Here is a 21,357-nt window from a genome sequence, read left to right as displayed (position 1 = left end):
AATCGTCCCCGCAGCCTCTCTATCTCCCTTTTTCTTCCTGCGTACTGCTTTCATCCTCTGGCTCTCCTCTTGTTTATTTGACTCCTTTCCTAGGAAGGAACAAGAAAAAATATGAATTGTTTGTCTAATCGTAATGAATTGGACCATAATTAACCAACCTGATACAGTGGTAAAAAAACATAACTCAACATGTTAAACTCATAGACTAAAGCCTATGCTCTAAGTCAAAGACATCAGCGTTGCGTTGGCATGCAACTGTACTCAATGTACAAACTCTCCACCATATATAACATTGCACCTCATTATGGCTCTGCCATGTGGGCTTCAAGATAAGAAGCATAGGGTGGACTAATCCTCGCCTCTGTGTCCTTAATAGAATTGAAACTTTCCTTGACGATAGCTAGGAAAGTTTAATTATATGTCAAGACCCGAAGGTGAGGATTAGGCTGGTTTAAAGCTGATCAACCACTATGTTTGACAGAGAGGACACTGGTTTAAGATGAATGTTTTTAAAAATGAAGTCAGATGACCAATAAGCCACATTGAGAATATCCTTCAGTCTCACTTCGAAAGAGAAAGCCTTAGAGGCCATAGCACCTCTTACTGAATTGGCCCCAAAATGAGAGGTATTGATGCCTGCCTCTTGCATGACCCATCTGATCTATCTGTCAATCATAAGGGAAGAAACCGCTTTATGAGGTTTCGTGAGGGCAATCAACAACTGTCACTCTCCATGAGGACGTAGGTCCTTCATGACAATCTCATACCTTTTCATTGCACGAACCACACGCAGTTTAGGAACTTGTGAAAATGCTGGGTATTTTACCAACTTAGAATTACATTTAGTTCGGCGAGCGATATGAAAAGTGACTCCTTCCAGGGTAAAAACTCTACATTTAACGTCACGTCCAATGCTCGAACATCCGAAATGTGGCGGCATGAAATTAAACATAACAACATAGCCAATTTTGCTGATAGCTGCTTCCTAGACAGGTATTTACTAGAAGGCCAGACTTGAAACAGAGAAAGCACTTTATTCACGTCCCATAGGACCGGGTACCTAGGTTCAGGGGGTACTGACAACCTAATTCCCCTTAGCAACTTGCACATCAAAAGATATTCCCCAACTGGATGGCCGTCCACCAGCAAATGGCCTGCTGATATCACCGACCTAAAGGTATTAATAGACCTAGGCAAAACCTTGTGAAGCCAACCTCGCCAGAAAATTAAAAATCTGGAAATATCCACCACCATGGAATCCACCTTGTGTTGGAGGCACCAACCCAACCATCTAGACCAGGCAGAACGGTACAGTTTGTTAGTACTATCTGCCCAGCCTTTGGCAAGTGGAGCTTCAGCCTCTTGTGAAATCCCCAGGACTTTTCAGCGTTCCCGGTAACCCTTCAGACCATGAGACGAAGCGAGCCCGCCAGCACCAGAGAGTGAGGGTTGTCTTGAGGATCCCAGAGAAGGTATAGGGGTAGATGGATTGAAAAATCCCAAGAAAGTTCTATCATCGCTGGAAACCAGACTTGCGATCTCAAAACTGGGGTAATCACCACCAGGTCCACCTGTGTCGCCAGCCGCATTATCATCACAAATTGCAGGAAGGCATAAGCCAACTCCTTGCTCCAGTCTTGAAGGAAGTCATCAGTGGCCACCATGTGGGAGGTCGGTCTCCAACTGCAATACCTGTCAAGTTGGAAGTCCAGATGGGACGCAAAGAGATCCATCAAAAACAGATCCCACCGTTCCTGCAATTGCCGAAAGAGATGAGGATGCAACTTTCAGAGCCTGACATCTCTCCAGTGACGAGAGTGCCAATCCGCCACCTGATTGGAGCTGCCTGGAAGATGTTAACCTGACAGAGAAATCTGATTGGTCAAGCAGTACTCACATAGCGTGTGCGCGAAGTCTGACAGGGTCTTGGACCGTGTGTCCCCCAGATGTTTGACATAGCAGACCTCCGCCACATTGTTCTTCTTCGGGAGAACCGAACACTGGACTTTCTCCTTTGTCCAAAATTTGAGGGCAAAGGAGCCTGCCATCAATTCAAGGCGATTGATGGGCAGAGATTGTTCTGCGGAGGACCATTTTCCTCCGGTTGAGAAGCCTATACACCGAGCGTCCCATCTGGAACTGCTGGCTTCGGACTCGATTTCCAAGTCAGGTTGGGAGCCGAAGATCACCCGACCATTCCACGCTTGGGCAATCCACCATCGGATTTTATCCTTTGCCTCTTCTGAGAGTGACACCAACTGAGAGTATGAAAGTCCCTTCTGTGGATGAGAGCTTATTAGGCATTGTAGCATCCGGTAGTGGAGAGGTCCAGGGAAGATCGCTTGCATGGAGGATGAGAGGAGCCCCACTATCCGTGCTAACTGCCGAAGGGAAACTTGAGATTGTCCTCCTGAGCTCACGTGTGATCCTCGTTAGCTTTCGAGCCAGGGGACTGATGGTGGCCTGGGCCGAGTCAGGAATCCTAGAAACTGCAAAGATTGGGCCGGGATAAGAGCATATTTCTCTATGTTGATCACAAAGCCCAAAAATTCTAGAAGGTTTGATGAACATCTACAAGTAGAAGGAGTGACGCCATAGGCATTGGTTCATGATCAGAATTTCGTTGAGATACACAATCAGCCACACTCCTTGCACCCGCAAGTGTTCGACCACTGGTCTCCTCAGCTTGGTGAAGCACCAAGGGGCCGATGAGAGACCGAAAGGTAGGGATGCAATTTGAATACTCAGGAACCCCAATGGAATTGTAAAAAGCAACTGTGAGGCGGAAAAATAGGGACCATCATATAGGCATCTTTCAGATCCAGACACACCATTTAATCCAATGCCTGCAGAAGATCTCTCAGAAGATGAATACCTTCCATCTTTAAGTGCCGGTATAGAAGCCATCCATTGAACTTCTTCCGGTTGCTAACCGGGCGTTGTCTGCCATCCCTCTTTTCCACCAGGAAAAAGTTGCTGAGGAAACTATTGGGATGTACCTTCATTTGGACTATGACTCCCTTCTCTATGAGACTAGTTACCTCCTGATCAAACAGGGCACTCTGCCAAAGGCCTGGTATTGTGGGTTTGAGTTGGGTTCCCTTAAAATTCTATCTGAAACCTCAGGTTTACTTGTCCGTTTTCCATTTTAATGGCCACACTCATCCTCGTTGTGGTTGAGGATAAAGGTTCATGTTAAATGACATAAGATAAAAATTAGTTGTAATCGGCCCTGTATCTGTATAAATAAAGTTTTGTGAAATTGAAGTGGGAAAGCAACCTTACTTCGGTTGCCTGGCTACGCCTGTAAGTGGCCTAGCAAGAGATCGGGAAAGGCCTTCGATCTTAGGGTGATGTGGAATGCGGTAATTGGCCGAATTTTCAAATAATCCGGAAGTTAATGACTGTTTAAATACGAAAAGGTTAAAGGCGCTTTCTGGCGTTCCGGATCTGACAGAGACATGCATTCTGACCGAACATGGGTAAGCTATGGGTGTAACCCAATGCAGTATTCCTTTCTAAAGTAATTTGTGGGCGTGTTAGCATGTCAATACAGCTGTAACTACAGCATTGTACTGTAATGCTGACACAGTTGTGAAATGGTGTGTTTATTTAATCACCCGCTCATGAAGATGGTCTATCTATATGTGTGCAAATTTTTGAGTAATAGCCATATTGACAAACTAATGCATAAGTGGTGTTTCACTATAGTGAGTCACACAACTTGCGTAGACCTCCATATCGTCTAGATGCCCATTTTTCTTTTTGATATGTTTTTTAATGAAGTTGTCCGTTCTTCCCCTTTTTCATGTTTATGAGTGAAATATAAAAAAATGTGCCCACGCATTTCCTCATTTTAAATGACTTTGCCTTTATGTACGTTTTTTAAAGCATTACACAAACCAACTCTCCTTAATAATTACACGGGTGCATCAGAATGAAATGAGTTCTTATAGATCAGAGCTCATTTTATTGTAGATATATTGGTGTTGCATGGGTAATACGTTTTTTAGAAGACTTAAATGATATGGTCAATGTTAGTATATTTTATGCACTATATGGTGTATGGATTTTAATTAATAGAATTTTTTATTTTTTTTATTCTTAGCCTGGGTTTCAAACCATATTCCTGTAATCCTAGGGATTTTGGGTCCACGTGATTGAACAGATTGGTCCCTATTCCTGTGTGGAACTGGCATAGTGTCCCGGTAATTTAGTACTGTGCCAGGTGTGCATCACGTCTGGATGGTAGATGTGACTTCGCTTATTATAAGGTTGTTAGACTTGGCATCTTTTGGCATGTTTCCCCTGAGTTTTTGCTTTCTGCCCTCCCTGTTTTTACTCTGTTTTTGCTGGCGTAGTATTTCTGCGCACTTTTTGCACTGATGATCAGTGGTAAAGTGCAAGTGCTTCTGTGGTGAAGTATGTTATGGAATGGGTTTTCCATGATTGGCTGTTTGGTTTTCTTGTCAGCCCCTAGTAAAGTGCATTGAGTGTGCCAGGGCTTGGGAATCAAATGCTACGCGTGGGCCTGAGGCACGGATTGTCCCACCCACGCGAGTAGCCCGGAAAAGGTACCTCAGACCTGCCATTGCAGAGTCTGCGCGCAGTTTGTAGATGTCATGTCGACTTGGCCCGTACACACACAGGCCAGTCCCTAACCTTCCCTTTTCTTACATGTCAGGCACCCCTAAGGTAGGCCCAAAGTACCCCTGTGGGCAGGGTGCAGTGTATGTGAAAGGTAGCACATGCCCTGGTGTGTGGGGCATGTCCTGATAGTGAATTACAGCCCATTTCGTTTTTCACTATTGCAAGGCTACCTGTTCCCCATAGGACAGAATGGTAAGTTTATTTATAACATCTTATAAACATAACTAGCCCTGGGAACTAGGTGGTAAAATAAAATTTTGTGTGCCTGAACTCAGAATCTAATGATGCATCTTTTAGTAAAGGTGATTTTTACATTCTGTGTTTGAAAATACCACTTTTAGGAAGTAGGTATTTTCTTGCTCAGTAATCCCGTGTGCCTCTGCTGGAATGTGGATTGCCTGTCTGGGTTTTGGACATCAGATGGCTAGGAAGCAAGGGTGGCGCCCGATAGTCTAGGTATGTCAGGAAAGGGCTAAATAGACCTGGGCTGCGATGGGGGAAGAGGGAGGAGATTTCCTTGCACCTCAAAGGGCCTAATCTGCCTCTGACAATGCCGTCTCCACCCCCCTGCCGGGAAATAACACCAGTAAAGGCAGAACTGGTTCTGGCTGGGCACAGACACCCTCGGCCTAGAGGATCAAAGGATTTTTGGATACAAATACTGGGGCCAAGACCCCTGAACTTTAGAACTCTTTTGGATCAAAAAGACTGCCAAGAAGAAGAGCTGGAGAAGCTGTGAGGAGGGACTACTACTTTGCTGTGTGCTTTGCTGTGTTGGCCTACAGTGGCTGTTTCTGTCTTGGGCAGTGAAAGGACTGGACTGAACTTTCTGCAATCTACTTTTGTGAGTTTCTCCAAAGGCTTGAGGTAGATCTTGCCTCCTGTTCAAGAAGTCTCAGGAACAGCAAAGACTTCAAGCTCTTCTGACCTCAGCACTGGGGACTGTGTGTTTTGTGCTGTAACAGAAGAAAAGCAACTCGAAGACGTCTACGACGGTGCTGCCGACTCCGTGTCCTGAAGGCACCGCAGAGGGCAACGCCGCACCGTGACCCTGGTCTTACCGGCAACGCCTGCTGACGCCGCCACCCAGCCACTGCTCGTACCGCGGTCTGTGGGCATCGCACTCCGCAAAGCCTCGCTTTACGACAATGCCTTGGCCTCACCGATGACGCCGATCCACGCCGAAATCGATGCCGCTGCTTGCACAGTGGTTCGAGGGCATCGCTCGCAAAGTTACACGACGCACCACCCTCATCCTGCACCGCAGCCTTCGCCTACCGACGCCGGCACAATCGACTCCCGTTCGTCAGCTGACGACAGCACTTCAGCAACTATGACGACGCTGCTTGCACCGTGACCTGCCAGTACCGTGAAGAGCACCGCCTTCACCTCGCACCGCAACCCTGGTCTCACCGACGACGCCATCTGACGCCGCCAACGAGCCGCTGCTTGCACTGCGGCCTCAGGGCACCGCACTGCTACACTTCACACAGCACCCTACGCCTGCCAACGCCAGTGCTCCTGTTCCCAACATAAAGGAGCATAACCTGCAACGCGAGTGACTTCAAGGGCCTCGGCGCCCTGCATCTCTAACAGGTACTGTTTGCGGGTCTTCCTGACACCGTAGCTGGTCCGCGACGCCGCGACCAGCCTGAACTGTTTGGATTTGTTTGCTCACAATGCCGTAAAAGCCCCGGACGGAGCTATCGACATCAAATAACTTTTTCTAATGCGTATTTGATAACTGTAGATTTTTAATTACTGTATTGTGGATTCTTATAATTTTTGGTCTGGTACATAAAAGTATTGACTGTTTTTCTAAACTGGTACGGTGTCCTTTTGTAGTGCTTACACTGTATTACTGTCGGTTATGTGCAAATGCTTTACACACTGCCTCTAATATAAGCCTGACTGCTCATGCCAAGCTACCAATGGAGTGAGCAGGGGTTATTTTAGGAGTGTAACTGTTGCAGCCCACAGGAGGGGCATTCCGAGAAAACTGACTCGGCACGCTAAACGGATCTAGCCGCCTAAAGAACTACAGTTCCCATGAGCCGCGGCGTCCTGGCGTTGGTGACATCATGACGCGCGTACGACTTTCCGAAAGATAATCCCTTGCAGGGCAGCAGGATGCTGCCGATTACTTTTTTTTTCCTGAGGAGCTGCTCAGAGGTCGAGGATGCGAGTAAGGGTGCTTTACGCACCGAATGTATCTTCCCTCTTTTCTCCAGAGATTGCTCGAACCCACGTAGTGGCCTCATTGTGCTGTCTTGCACAGTTGGCGGAACCTCGATTAGGTTCCTTGCGGTGCAAGCTTTTGGCTTTGTGTTGTCGGCTTGCTCCGTTGGCGGAACCCTGTGTCGGTTCCTTGCGGAGCAAGCTTTCCTGGAAGCTTGTAGTTTCATTTCGTCTTGCTCCGTTGGCAGAATCCCGTGTCGGTTCCTTGCGGTGCAAGCAGTCAGGGGTGAGCCACGGAAAAGGGCTCTCCTTTTTTAGAAAGACCCGCGCTGTTGCGCTTTGGTCTTCGTTGGAAACTTCCTCCCCAAACAATTGTTTTCCCACGGAGAGGAAGTTAGATACCGCTTTAGTATGCACTGTTGGTCCTAACCCTATAGCGATATTACAGTACTGCAAAAGGGCAGGACAGCCCTATTAGCTTTCCCTGTTGGACCACCTACTCTCGGTTCATTCAGGGAAAGCCATTATCGTTTTGATTACGAAAACCAAATAATTCTTCCCGTTTTTTGTGCTTTTTACCAGAAACTCTGGTTGTTTGTTATTCTTTCCATCATATGGTTAAAAAGGATTTCTGGTAACCAATAGGATACACAACACACAAAAGAGCAGACCAGGTCTGGAGAAAAGTGTGTAGCTGTACTGGCCAGGGTGCAATAAAAGGATGTATACATGAACACATGATGCTGAAAATCACTGGCTAGATGAATCCCATCAGACCACCCTTATGGTGGAATTTACGTCATGTGGGATGTTACTGATCATTCCAAAACACAACCGACCTTGTAGTGCCGATGTAGAAATGGATGTCAGGAAGATAGCCGTGATAATCATCATAAAGTGATATTGGCTAAAGTGCAGTGCCTATATGACAGTAGTGAAATAAAATTGACTACATGGGCGATATAAAGTATTCAAAACGCACTCAATGTGTCAAAAGTTAAAAACACGCCGGGTAATAGGATTACCCAATGGCGCAGTGAAGAACGGTCGACATGTTTCAGCTCTAGGGGCTTTCCCCCAGCTTTCTTCAGGACCATAACCAGAAAAGCTACTGCAACCATAAGTGAAATGTTAAATCAATACCAAACAATGTACTAAAAAATGGGTACATATCTACCAGGAACCATCACAGTTGAATGTCCACTGGAAGGAAAGGAGAACATCTTCTTCCTAAAAAAATGAAGTTTGATTTACAGCAACACCATATATCGAATATACATCTAGATACATACACACAAGCCGCACAGACAAAACACACTTGCATGAATAATTGACATTCAGCATAATTTGAAAAAAGCTTAATAGCTCAAACAACATGAGGCATTTCCTCATGGTGCTACTCACCCAGCCTTGTGTGGGTGAAGACCTCACCTCACCTGGCAACCGCTCGGGAGTATGAGGCCCCGCTCTATAGTGTAGATAAAAGGAAACCATGAGTGCACAGCTCTATAGTTTCCAAGCCAATTGCTCTACACAGAAACCTAACAGACGTGTGATAGTGCCCCAACTGTTCAACCTCACAAAACCTACATTAATGTCCATCGGACATATTGCGGACCCAAATACTAAAGTGCCCCTAGTCCCTCGGACACGGAAACATACTCATGTTTGACCTGTGTGGGTGTTCCTCATAGGTTGAAAAAAACATATCCTGAAAAGCAGTATGTAATTATGTGTGCCCCAGGACTAGTAATCAGGAATAACCATGGTAAAGGGTTCAACAGATACCCAACGACATTAAACAGCAAAGTCCTTGGTGAAGACCTAAAAACTCATGGGCTTAACGGGCCGTCATAGACTAGACAACACAAGTTTCCTCAACTGTACCACGAGACTCAATAGTACGAGTTACCTCAATTCTACCACTGGCAAATATAAGTTAACTACAGCGAGATAAACAGGAGACTGACCTGTTCGTCGGTGCCACGGATGGTGAACCGAGCGGAAGTGGAGGTGTCGGTGTGACCGCCCATCGTACTTTTATAACTGCCGATAGGATACTGCATTACTCAAGACGCTTTGGGGGAGGCAGAATCCAGGATCGTTTTCTTTCCTTTTTGCTGTTTACTTATGACAAATACTAAGGAGTCTTTTGTGTTTTTTTCTATCTTTATCTAGTAACAGGGTTAGCATGAGAGAGAGCAAATGAACGGCTCTGCCACACCCCTGTTTCAGCCTATGAAATAGTATGCTTGGTATGTAGATGTTATGTGTACATTCCCTTTATTTTTGGTTGCTTCTCTCTGGGGCGCTCTATTGATATAAGGTATTCTTCCACCAGATCTACCTCTTATTTCAACCTCCAGAAAGCTCACAGAAAGTAGAAGAGACGTTTTCTTTCTTTACAGGTACTAGTTAGTATACCAACATAGAGATACTGGCTGTGTATAATATTAGAGGGGGCAGGGTAAAATAAGAAGACAACTAGAGAGGCATTATTGTTTATATTTGTCTTGTTGTCATTTCAGGTCTCCCTCCCTGCTGTCCCCTTCCTTCCCTTCCCCCACTTGATCACTCCATGGAGTCTGTGTGTACTATTCAGACCATGGTGGTGTCGAGAGGTGGACCATTATAAGCATCGTACGATCCTGAGGATTCCAGGCCACAACAGTAACTCCCTTATCCTGACTAGGAAGAAGGGTCCCTACTTGGACAAAGGTGCACACCCTTGCCAACTAGAGACCCCCATTTCTAACATTGGTGGCAGCAGTTGGATAGGACTTTCGTTTGCACTTGACTTACAGTGATTGGTGTGCACTACTACCATATCACAGACCATTACGTGCCACATACTAGTCCTATTTCTTTTTGGCCTATTTATTGATCTTGCCAGTTTGAACTTGCTACTTCGTCATGCCGGAATCAAGAGCATCAGCCGTTGCATCCCTGGAAATTGCCTTTAAGGAGGATAGGTTGGAACTCTACAGTGTTAGGGAATTGAAATCCATTTGCAAGAGCCTAAAAGTCCAAGTCAGAGGCCTCACTAGGAAGGACGAGCTACAAAAGGTGCTGAGGGCCTGGGTAGCAGCCAGAGATGCAAGTGGGCAATCTGGCGATCTTAGTGGAGAGGCGGAGGGGCCTATTCCTAGGGTGGATGTACTTTTGGGAGGGGTGGAACCTTCCAGGCCAGGCAACAGTAGCCTGTCCATAGAGGAGCTGGAGGACAGGCCGGAAGCAAGGAAGTTCGAGTTGGAAAAACTCAGGATGGAAAGTGAGAGGGAAAACAAAAGAATAGCCATGGAGGAAAGGAAGATGATGTTAGAACATGAGCAAGGTCTTAAGAAGCTGGAGCTAAGGAGTAAGCCCGGCTCAGATGGTGGCAGCAACTTGTCAAGACAGGCAGACAGAATCGTGCACATCCCTAAGAATGTGGGCAAGGAATTCAAGAAGGGGGATGACATACAAAGGTGGTTTCAGGGGAACGAGGCAGCAATCCACATGAATGGAGTCCCTGAGAAGAATTGGGAAGCATGATTGTGGCCTCTCTTCTCTGAAGAAGTGAGGGACACGTTAATAGCTTTGGGTAAGGTGTATCACCTCACCTATCCAGACATGAAGAATGCCCTCCTCACTAAGTATGGTCTTACTCATGAAAAGTACAGGGATCAGTTTAGGTCCAGTAAGAATTCTGATGCCAACCCTTGGTTGGAATGTGTGGATGTGTTTTGCCGGTCACTGGATAGCTGGGTGAATGGCAGCAATGTGACAGATTATCAGGGTCTCTACAATTTGATTGCATGGAAGCACTTGTCCAGTCTATGTGTTGCAGAACTGTGCCAGAACTAGTTGATAGTAAGCTGACTGACCCTAGGAAGCTTGCTATGGAGGTGGACCACTGGATGAATACCAGGATCCACAAAAAAGTGTTTGGGGGAGACTCAGACAAAGGTGGACAGGGTCCCCAGCAGAAAAGGGGGGGGACAAGGGTAAAGCACAGGAATTCTCTAAAGGGCCCCAAACTAACACCCAGGGTAAAGGTTCCCATCCCCCTGGAGATAAGAAACAAGAGGTCTCGTCAGGAAAGCCTACTGAGACCGGCCCCTGCAAGTGCTATGCCTGTGAGCAGGTGGGTCCCTTGAAGGGGAATCCCAAGTGCCCCAAAAAGGCATAGCCTTTCAGCAGTGGGCAGTCCACGGTGTTGTCTAGTGTAGCGCACATCAGGCCCCCTTACTTTCAATAAACATACTGCCTATGGTGTGTGTGGCTGGAACAGGGTATTTTATCTGCAAATCCTTTAGTAATGCCCTTCACTAGCATTTACGGCAAGTCAGCAGTATGGGCATGGAAAAAACCTCCTTCCCTTCCTTGTGCTTTTGCTCCTGACTATCATCCCAGGCATCGGGTGCTGCGGTGTGAAGTGCAGAGGTGCGGCGTGCGGTGCCCTAAGGTTGCGGTGCGGTCATTTACCTCTAGTGTCCTGGGGTGTTCATCCTATTGTGGCTGTGCACACTGAGACAAGTACACCGTTTCTTCTCTTATCTCTCAGGGTTGCAAGGAGGGCAGTCAAAGACTTATCAGGGAGGTAGTGTGGGAGTGGAGAATCAGAACTCAAGCAGTCAAACAATAAACACAATAATTCATTGTTCAGCCCACTGCTTTTCATTCAGTAAAAAGAGAAGTATTTTTATCACATCAAAACAAGATACTACACACAAGAAATTTTATTCGGCACAAGGTTGCGTACTATGGAGCTTTTAGACAGCAATCAATAGACTACTTTCAAGTGCAGGTGTGTGCATACCAGGGTGCAGATTAGCAGCTTCTATGTTTTCTGTCAAGTGTTTCCTCAGATTTACCTCGGAGTTCCATGATCTCTGGCCTCGTGTCTCCATATGGTCACAAAACTCTTCAATGATTCGCAATATCCTTATAGTGTACAGCAGGGGTACTTTATCCCTTATATAGTGTGGAAAGCATAAACATGTTTCCCTTTTCCTTTTCAGAACAATAGATAAGAAGAAGGAAAAGCCACTTCCCATTTCCCTTGTTTAAACAAGAGCTGTAATTAAACTCTGTAGCATGTCTTTCACCTTGGATGCTGGCTGTAGAAACAGACATTTTGATAGCAGAAGTCAACTGTAATTACTTATTACAGTTCAGCAGCTATGCAGTTTCTTTATTACAAGTGACTAGAGATGTCACAAGTCATCTGTAATAAGGAAATTAGAGGCAGGCTTTTATACATGGATTGAAGTCTCCTAACGTTAGACCTGGCATCCTTGGCATTGTTTCCCCTAACGTTTTGCCTTCTGCCCTCCTGTTTTTGACTATTTTGCTGACTTTGTTTTTGCTGGCTTTTGGAATCTGAGCACTTTGCCAATGCTAATCAGTGCTAAAGTGCATGTGCCCTTTACTTAAAACATGGTAGCATTGGTTTATCCACAATTGGCATATTTGATTTACTTATAAGTCCCTAGTAAAGTGCACTACATGTGCTCAGGGCATGTAAATCAAATGTTACTAGTGGGCAGCAGTCCTGATTGTGCCACCCAATGAAGTAGCCCTTTAAACATGTCTCAGACCTGCCACTACAGAGCCTGTGTTTGCAGTTTCAAACTACCATTTCCACCTTGCAAGTAAACCTACTTGCCAAGCTGAAACCTTCTTTTTAACTACATATAGGTCACCCCTTAGTTAGGCCTTGGACAGCCGATGGGCAGGGTGTAGTGTGTTTAAAAAGTATGACAAATACCTTTAGGCTTTACATATCCTGGTAGTGAAAAACTCTTCAATTCGTTTTTCACTACTGCAAGACATTTCTCTCTCATAGGATAACAGTGGGGTTGCCTAATTACAGTTTAGAATTGTAATTTCCAATTGGGAAAAGATGGGCCCCCTAAATTTGGTGTCTCTGAAAGCACAATTTAAAGACGCAACTTATGGTGAAATTGTTTTTTAAATAGCAATTCTGACATTGCCACTTTTAGAAAGGTTGCATTTTCTTACTGTTACCATTTGGTGCCTTCTGCCAGTCTCTGGAATATATGTATGGGGTGTGAAACATCTGGCAGCCTGCATTGCCTCTAGACAGCCACACACAAAGGAAGGGTAGGTGTGACTGAGTGGCCATCTGCATGCTGATTGGTCATCCTGAGCAGGATGGGAGGAAGAAGCTGACAAACCTGAAAGGGGTGTGTCCTGTCCCCACACAAAGGGTTGCATACCTCCTGTAGTTAGTCTGGAGCCATGGCAGAGAAGAAAAGGACTATGTGCACTTCAAAGCATCTCTTTGAAGTCTCCTTCAATTTAAAGGCCCCACTGGGTAAAAGGACTTGACCTCTGACACCACCAAACAAGAAGACTTCTGGAACGGAGGACATTATACCAGAATGAAGGATTGCTGTGCTGTCAGGAGGGACTGCCACTTTGTAGAACTGCTTTGCTGTGTTGGTCTGCTGCTTCTTGCCTGGGAGTGAGAAGGACTGGATCTGCATATCTACATCCTAGAACCAAAGTATCTCCAAGGACATTTTTTGCATACCTCCTGTTTCTGAAGTCTCAGGGATATCAAAGAATGCAACCTGCAGCCAACACCTGGACTCTGAGTGCTGCTCTGCCAAATGTAAATGTAAATGTATTTCGATTTATATAGCGCACGAATCACCCAGGGGTCTCAAGGCGCTTGCTTAGGGAACCCGTCCTGGTATTCCCCTGTGAGATACCCCGGCAGGGTATCCACAAGGTGAAAGCCAGGCATCCCGCCGCGAGGGGCCGTAGTGGAGATTAAGCAAGCTATTGCCCAGAGTCGCAGAGTGTGACCCCGTGAGTCGAGTAGGCACCGGAGCGAGAATTGTCGAGTCCGTGGAATTTTGAGCCCGAGACCCGCCAGGCGGGGAATCGAACCCTGGTCCACGGCCGATCTCAGCTTCCGGGTCTGCCGCCTCTAACCACTGAGCCACGCTTCTCCAAGTGGTGCTAATCTAGCCTTGGCTCTTGGAAGTGAGTTTTCAGTGGTGCAACCCAGAAAATCCATGCATCAACGACATTACACCGATCGGAACCGGCACATTTCCTTCGACAACGACACACCGGCGTTGCTTCATGAACCTCTGACATCGCTTCACCGACTGTGAGATGCATCGTCCCCGGTTTTTGATGCATCTCCAACTTTGCATGGCTCGGTGCCAACGCATTGCTTTGTGTAGCACACGTCACCATCAGCCCAGTGGTTCGACGGCGACACATCAACCCAATTTTCTTCGCATCCTGAATCCCAACACATCTTCAGAGTTTGCGCAGCTCGGAACATACGCATCGCCCCATCTGCGAGATTGACAACAACGCATCGCCTCCTTTGCTCCACACATCACCCTCGACGTTGACGCATCCAAGGTACTGTTCAGCGGGCCAAGAGTGGTCCCTGTATCTGATCCGTGCGCCTTCGCAATTGGCTTGAACTATTGTATTTGCCCTGGTCAGGTGCAACAAGATAGTCCCGGTTGGCACTATTTGTTTCTAAGCGCTAAAAAACATGTTGTTCTTTAAAAATACCTATCTTTACTTCTACATATTGTTTTTTTGTCGTTTAGGTCTTGTTTTACTCATCAAAATATTGATTATTTTTTCAAACTGGTGTGGAGTCATTTTGTGGTATTTGTACTATGTTGCTGTGTGCACAAATATTTTACACATTGTCTTTTAGTTAAGCCTGACTGCTCTGTGCCAAGCTACCAGAGGGTGAGTACAGGTTAATTTAGAATGTTTAACTAACTTACCCTGACTAGGATTGTGGTTCCTGCTTGGACTTGGTGCATACCTCTGCCAACCAGAAACCCAATTTCTAGCACTGATGATCAGCAATGTGGCAAGGAATTGTATTTGTGCAGTGCATACAGTGATTGGTGCTTACTACTTTCCATATATCAGACCCATTTGGGGCCGTCTTAAATTTCCAAGATTGGCAATTTAAATTTTTTCAAAAATCATATCTTTGTCTGGAGAAACAGCAGCTGCACCTTAAAAAATGGATTTTGAGCCAGTCAAGCTGGAGAACTACACGTTGGTCCAGCACAAGGATTTCTATAAGGGCGTTAAGCTGTGTACTAAGTGCTTCACAAGGAAGGTGGCGCAGAGGGCCTGGGCAGAAGCTCCAAATACAGGGCATGTGATCCCAGAAGAGGACGAGCAAGAGATTGAGAATGACGAGAAGCTGACCAAGGATTCACTCGGAAATCTGGGACTGCCTGTGGGGTACGGGGTCTACCGACTACAAGGATCAGTGGTTCCACCTAGGACAGGGAGCAGTATATGATCTAGATGCCTGTCCCTAGAGAGGCTGGAGGACAGAAGAGGGGAAAGGAAATTGAAATTTGAGATGGCTAAGCTCAAGTTGGAAAAGGAGCAAGCTTTGGAAGAAAAAAGATTGTCCATAGAGGAAAAGAAAATAATGTTGGCCCAATAGCTGCGCCTGAAGGAGCTGGACATGAAGGCCAGGAGGGCTGAGTCTAACCAAGATGTTGGCAGCATTTCATTAGTATTCTCTGACAAGGGAGTACATATACCCAAGTGTCTGGTGCCTGATTATTAAGTGGGAGATGGCATAGACAGATGGTTTGAGGCTTATGAGATTTCTTTGAGATGCAGAAAATCCCTGAGGGGGTTGGGGGTCTAGTCTGTGGAAGCATATCCCTACCGAGGGGAGGGAAACATTACTGGCGCTAGATAGGAGTGACAGGATGAGGCCCACCATGAAGGAAGCCCTAATCAGCAAGTATGGTTTGACCCCAGAGATGTAGAGGCAGAGGTTTAGGGACAGTGTGAAACTATCTCCACAGACCTGGGTGGGTTGTGGTGATTCTTTTTGGAAGATATTAGATGGTTGGGTGAAGACCATTGATGTTAAAGATTATCAGTGGCTGCATAATTTGGTTGCAAAAGAGCACGTTAGTCTCTGTTTTACTGATCTTCACCAGCACATAATTGATAGGAGGCTCACTGTTGAGTAAACTCTAATAGGTTATTTGTCTCTTGTTCTGTATCTTTTCCCCATGCCTCCCTAGTTATTGCCAAAAGCGTGTGAGGTTTCCGTTCATAGAGTAATTCAAAAGAGGAACATCCTAAACTACTTGGCTTCTTAATACAAAGAGAGCCAAGGGTAGTAGTTGATCCCAGTTTCTACCCTCACCTATAAGCATTTTCTTTAATATAAGTTTAGGGAACCATTGTATCGCTCAACTAACCCATCGGTTTGAGGATGGAACACCCAAGTTTTAATATGTTTGATACTCAACTGCTTACAACCCTGAGCCGTAAGGCTTGATAATAAAGAGAGCACCCTGGACCGTGAGAATTTTCTTTGGCAACCCGACTCAAAAAAATGATTCAATAAAATGCTGAGCGATGGTCTTACTTTTAGGACAGCGGATGGGAAAGGCCTCTGGGAAACAGGTAACATAATCTACTAGAACCAGTGCGTATTGACATCCCTTTGTGGACTTTGGCAAGGGGCCTATTAAGTTCATTCCAATCCTCTCAAATGAGGTGCCTATTATAGGCAGAGGTTGTAGAGGCACCTTAGGGGTTATGTAGGGATTCTGCTTTTGACAGATCTCATATTCCTGACAGTATTTTTTTATGTGTGCGAAAATACCCAGCCAGTAAAAATTTAGAAAAATGGCCTTAGTTGTTTTCTCTGGGCCCAAGTGGCCTGCTAGTAAATGGGGGAATGTGCAAATAACATGATTTGGCCTTGTAAGTCTCTAGGTACTAATAACTGAGGAGGGTCAGTGGGTCTTGGTATCTGATATAGGAGTCCATTTCTTATTTGAAAATGGGGTAAAACTTGGTTATCGTTCTGTCTGGCCTTTTACCAGACAGAATGAGGAAGAGCATCATTCATCTGTGTAAAATGGAAATTGCGGTCCGTCACCCAAGGCTCAGGGGCTAACAAGGCATTCTTCGCTACTGGGCTTTTCTCTTATTCATTAGGTCCCTTCACCCGGTTAAGCGCTGCTTCATAGAATAATAACAACTATAGGTTGTCAGTTCCCAAGATAACATCTTCAGATAAGTTAGGAAGAACACAAACTTCTACTTCCTCCCTCCCTTTACTCGTAGATACCAATAGCTTGGCTACAGGATAAGCTTTAATGTCCCCATGTACACACCTTATCTGTACAAATTTCTCAGGTATAATTTGTGACGGGAGAACTTAATTCAGCTTGTACGACCGACTGCTACAGCCGTAGTCCAACAAGGCAGTTGTCCTTTTTTGATTGATTTGAACACTTACAAAACAAAATAGAGCCCATATCTTGAATAAAATATACATAGCTTGGGACACAATAAACTTCCATCAGTTCTTCTATGGGCTTCTTATACTTACAGAACCGGTCTATATGGCCCAATTCACCGTATACAAAGCACTGAGGTCCGTTTGGAATCTTAAGCTTGGGTTTTGTCCGATACGTTTTCTTCATATTGCTAGTGACCTTCTGGTGTCTCCTGTCACTATGAGAAAGGGCTGTCTCAGGGGTTCTTAACATGTCTATCAGACTCTAAGGAAGAGGGACGTATTTGGACGTGGGAAAAAGTGGTAGCCATCTCGACTGCTTATTCACTACTAAATCCAGAATGTTGCCTTAGCCATCTTTGAGTTTCGAGGAGGTAAAGCTTCTATGAACAGTTGCAAGCATATTTTATCTAATATTTCCTCCTTAGTGTTGTCGTGTGGTTTTAACCACTTCTCAGAGCTGGCTCCTAATTTAAAATAAAGAACTTTCGGGGTGTTACCGGGTTTTCATCTTTGTTGCCTAAATCTCAAGCGGTAGGCTTTTTTATCTAAACCGGCTCGGTCCAACAATATTACCTTCACTACCTCATATGTAGCCTCTCCTTGGGGGTTAGCAGTTTGGAATACTGCTTGTGCGTCACCGATTAATAAAGGAGTTAAGTAAAAGGGCCACCTCTCTACAGGCCAAGCACTTGCTCTTGCAGCCTGTTTGAAATTGGTCAGAAAGGCATCCAGGTCGTCTCCTAGCAGGAGTTTTTGTAACATTATCATAAGGGCACTAGCTATTGGTCCCCTATGACTAACTAATCCGAACGTTACTTGTAACTGTTCTTGGGCCAGTTTCTTAAATTGTTCTGTTTGTGTCTTAAAGGCATCCCAAAATATTTCTCGCTCAGCCTTAGCTGAGGACATCTGGAGTTCCAGAGCCCATTCTAGCTTACGTTGTCCTTGCACCAGATGTTGAATTAAGGCATCCATTATTTTCCATGGAAGGGACGTACACGCATTCTTCACCACTTGTAATCTGGTATGGATTATTCTCAATGAACGAATATGATCTTGAGTACAGTATGTTGCTTTTTCCTTTATCATCAATTCTTTACTACATTCTATTTTGTTTACTTATAACTCTTCAGAAAGTAAAAGTACATTAATAGAGACTTAAAGTTCATAGCAGTTTTAGTCTTTCGTCTTCTTCTCTTTTCAAATTTCAGACTTCTACCCACTGGGCAGTCTCAGAAAGAAAGGAAAGAAAAAAATAAAGAAAAAATAAATATGGGTTAGACACTGCTTTACTTCGGTCTCACCCAAGTGACTGGTGGATTAGATAAGAAATGATGGACAGATGCCCTGTACCTTTTATTGTTATTGTTTTTATTTAGGAAAATGTAGTACAGTTACTTTATTTTAACTCTGACCATGTACGTAATTATGTGTATACTTTTATGGATAATGTAATATCCGAATAAAGGTTATTTTGATCTTGACTGGTGGATTAGTAAGTGCTCTTTTCTTTTAGTGTAGGTTTGGTGTGGTTATTTTGGGTTTGCTCAAAGCTGGTGAGGACCCTTAGGTTATCATGCTCTGGACAGCATATATACTGGTAATTAAGGATTAGAGGAGCAGCTTCCCATCCCCCTTCATGCTCTCTCTCCTTTTCTTTCCCAATTTCCACTCCCCGTCCTTCCCGCAGAGACACTCTCTCTCTCCCTACCCCGTGCAGGGCCCATATTCAACAGCCTCTCACGCACCTGGGAAACCCACGCCATCCCCAGGACATGGCTGGGAACAGGAGCGAACCGGTGAATGGGGCTTCTCTTCTTCTCCCCAGGCATCCTCGCATCTCCTCCCTCTACAGCTGGTTCTTCTGGCCAATCTTCTATCTTCAGGCTGGCAGACTCCTCACTCGGGGCACCCGCTGAACGCTTCTCACTCTCTGGTTGCTCCTCCGGGGTTTGGTTGGAAGTCTTCCTCCATTCCATGAGATTTTCTCTTCCGACCTCTTCCTCTCCTGCAGACACATTGTCTCCTCTTTTTGACATCTGCGTTATGCACGGAGGAACGAAAACAATACGTTTCTATACCCATGCCTTGCAGTTTGCAAGAAGCTTGTTGATACTGGTTCATAGCGCACTGTGCTACATTAGGCTTGCAATTTATCTACTGAAAGTAATAAAGGATATGTGTCAAAATGAATAACCCACTGACCTATCTACAAAACAATGACAATATGTGATTGGCATTGTTAGTCCTGTCAGCCCTAGGGTGGTCTTACCCCGTTTTTTTGCCCTTTCGCCTTGTTTTTTCCACAATCTTTTTGTTGGACCTAGGTCTCTGGGCGCCTTACCACTGTCAAACAGTGCTGAGGCGCAGGTGCTCTCTCCCAACAACATGGCTGCCACATGCCCTTGCTACTGCTACTGCGGAGTGGCCTTTGAAGACACGTACTAGTAGTCAGGAGCAGGCTGGGACATCATGATACAGTATCACTACCATCCCGCCTTTTTGTTCCATAGCCTAGAACGTGGAAGCTCCTGGAACCTTCTAGCCATGGGAGGGGTTATGCTTTGCCGCCTTTAGAGGAGGGTCACCTGACCTAGGGGTATAAGGGGAAAGGAGGGAAACCTGCCTGTCAGTTGGGGCACCACTGGACCTGGGGGAACCTCTGCAGGAGTGTAGGCAGTTGGGCCTAGGGGAGGAACCTACACTACTGTCACTGACTGGGCCTAGGCACTGCTGTTCTAAGTTAGGTGAGGGACTCTGCCAGCTTGCTGATCTGGCCCAGCGTTGGGGAACCCAGGGAACCACCTCCAGTGTGCCATGGGGAACCATCCTGCCTCTGAAGCCACCAACTCAACCCCCTTTCCTTCCCCCCCAAGACACTACTCAAGAACCTACCATCCATCCCCCAAGAAGGGCGCTGTGACCATCAAGCGCTGTTTGGAAGCACCTGCCTGCTGTGAACACTGCAGGGGTATCAACCAGGTAACCAGCGCTTACTGCCTGAACTGTGCCCCTGCGCTGTCTTGCCTAAGCTGTGACTGATCCTTAGCGCTATTCTGCCCAAACTGTGCTTTTGATTTGATTGATTTGACTACAACCTATGGATGCGTGGTATCCAATTTGGATTTTGTTTCTAGTAAGTGAAATTGCCAGTCTGATCATAATATATAGTTTGATATTCTGGTAATATTTTGACTAATTTCAACCTTCCGGTTTATATTTACATTTAGAGTTGGAATTGACTTGACAGCCATTCATCGTCGTTTGGTTGGTCCTCTAATTTTAATCAAAATGTGATCCTAATATATATATATATATATATATATATATATATATATACATATATATACATTTTTTTTTATATATTTCTCTTGTTAGTTGTGGATATCACTTTTGGTGTGGTGGTAGTTCCTCCCTATTTTGCTTTAATTTTTCAGCCTTCTTGGCACTTTGTGACTGTCCTAAGTCTTTTCCTTTATACTGTTCTAAGTCTTTTCCTTTGAAGAAGCCTACATTTATTAATGTAATTATTATTATTTCTATACAGTTGTGTAACGCTCAAGCAAATTCAAGTCCTGATGATGAACGTACATTAATACAGCGGTCGAAACGCCGTAGACGCTTTTTGTGGCCATAATTTGTTTGAAGGGCACACTATTTCTGATGGTGCTGTTTCTCTTTACATGTAATGTCTTTTTGTTAAGCCACTGGTTTGGTTTATGATATGTTTGTTTTTTGTATGCCAACATTCTGTCTTGAGCATAATTGTTCTTTTAAATATTTCTCCTAATATGTAATAAATTATAATGTTTTTCTGAAATTTGTACAAATTCATTTTGAACATACGATTCTATAGGCTTCTCTCTTTTTCTCTTTCTCTTTTTTCTTTTTACTTTTTTAATTTTACATAATAAGTTGCAAAATTCCTGTGACTTCTCTACCTGAACCTTCTGTTGGGTATATCGACTGTCTGTCCCTGGTTCAGGGTTGTTGGACTGCCCCTGTAGTTTCTCAATGATGTAAGTACAGCCAGTAGGCTGTGAGGGCTTTTTTAGCCTTGATATTTGTCTTTAATAGGAATGGCAAATATTAATGCCCCTACTTACTCAGAGGAGTATATCTCGAGAATCAAAAATGGTCCCCCAACTGTTAGACGAACTAGAACAATGCCGAAAAAAACATGTACGAACAACATTACATGCTTTAATGATGACGGAATACCTAAAAAAAGATGT

Source organism: Lissotriton helveticus, chromosome 12 (genome assembly GCF_964261635.1).
Source record: "Lissotriton helveticus chromosome 12, aLisHel1.1, whole genome shotgun sequence".
Classification (NCBI taxonomy): Eukaryota; Metazoa; Chordata; class Amphibia; order Caudata; family Salamandridae; genus Lissotriton; species Lissotriton helveticus.
This window is presented reverse-complemented; position numbering follows the sequence as displayed.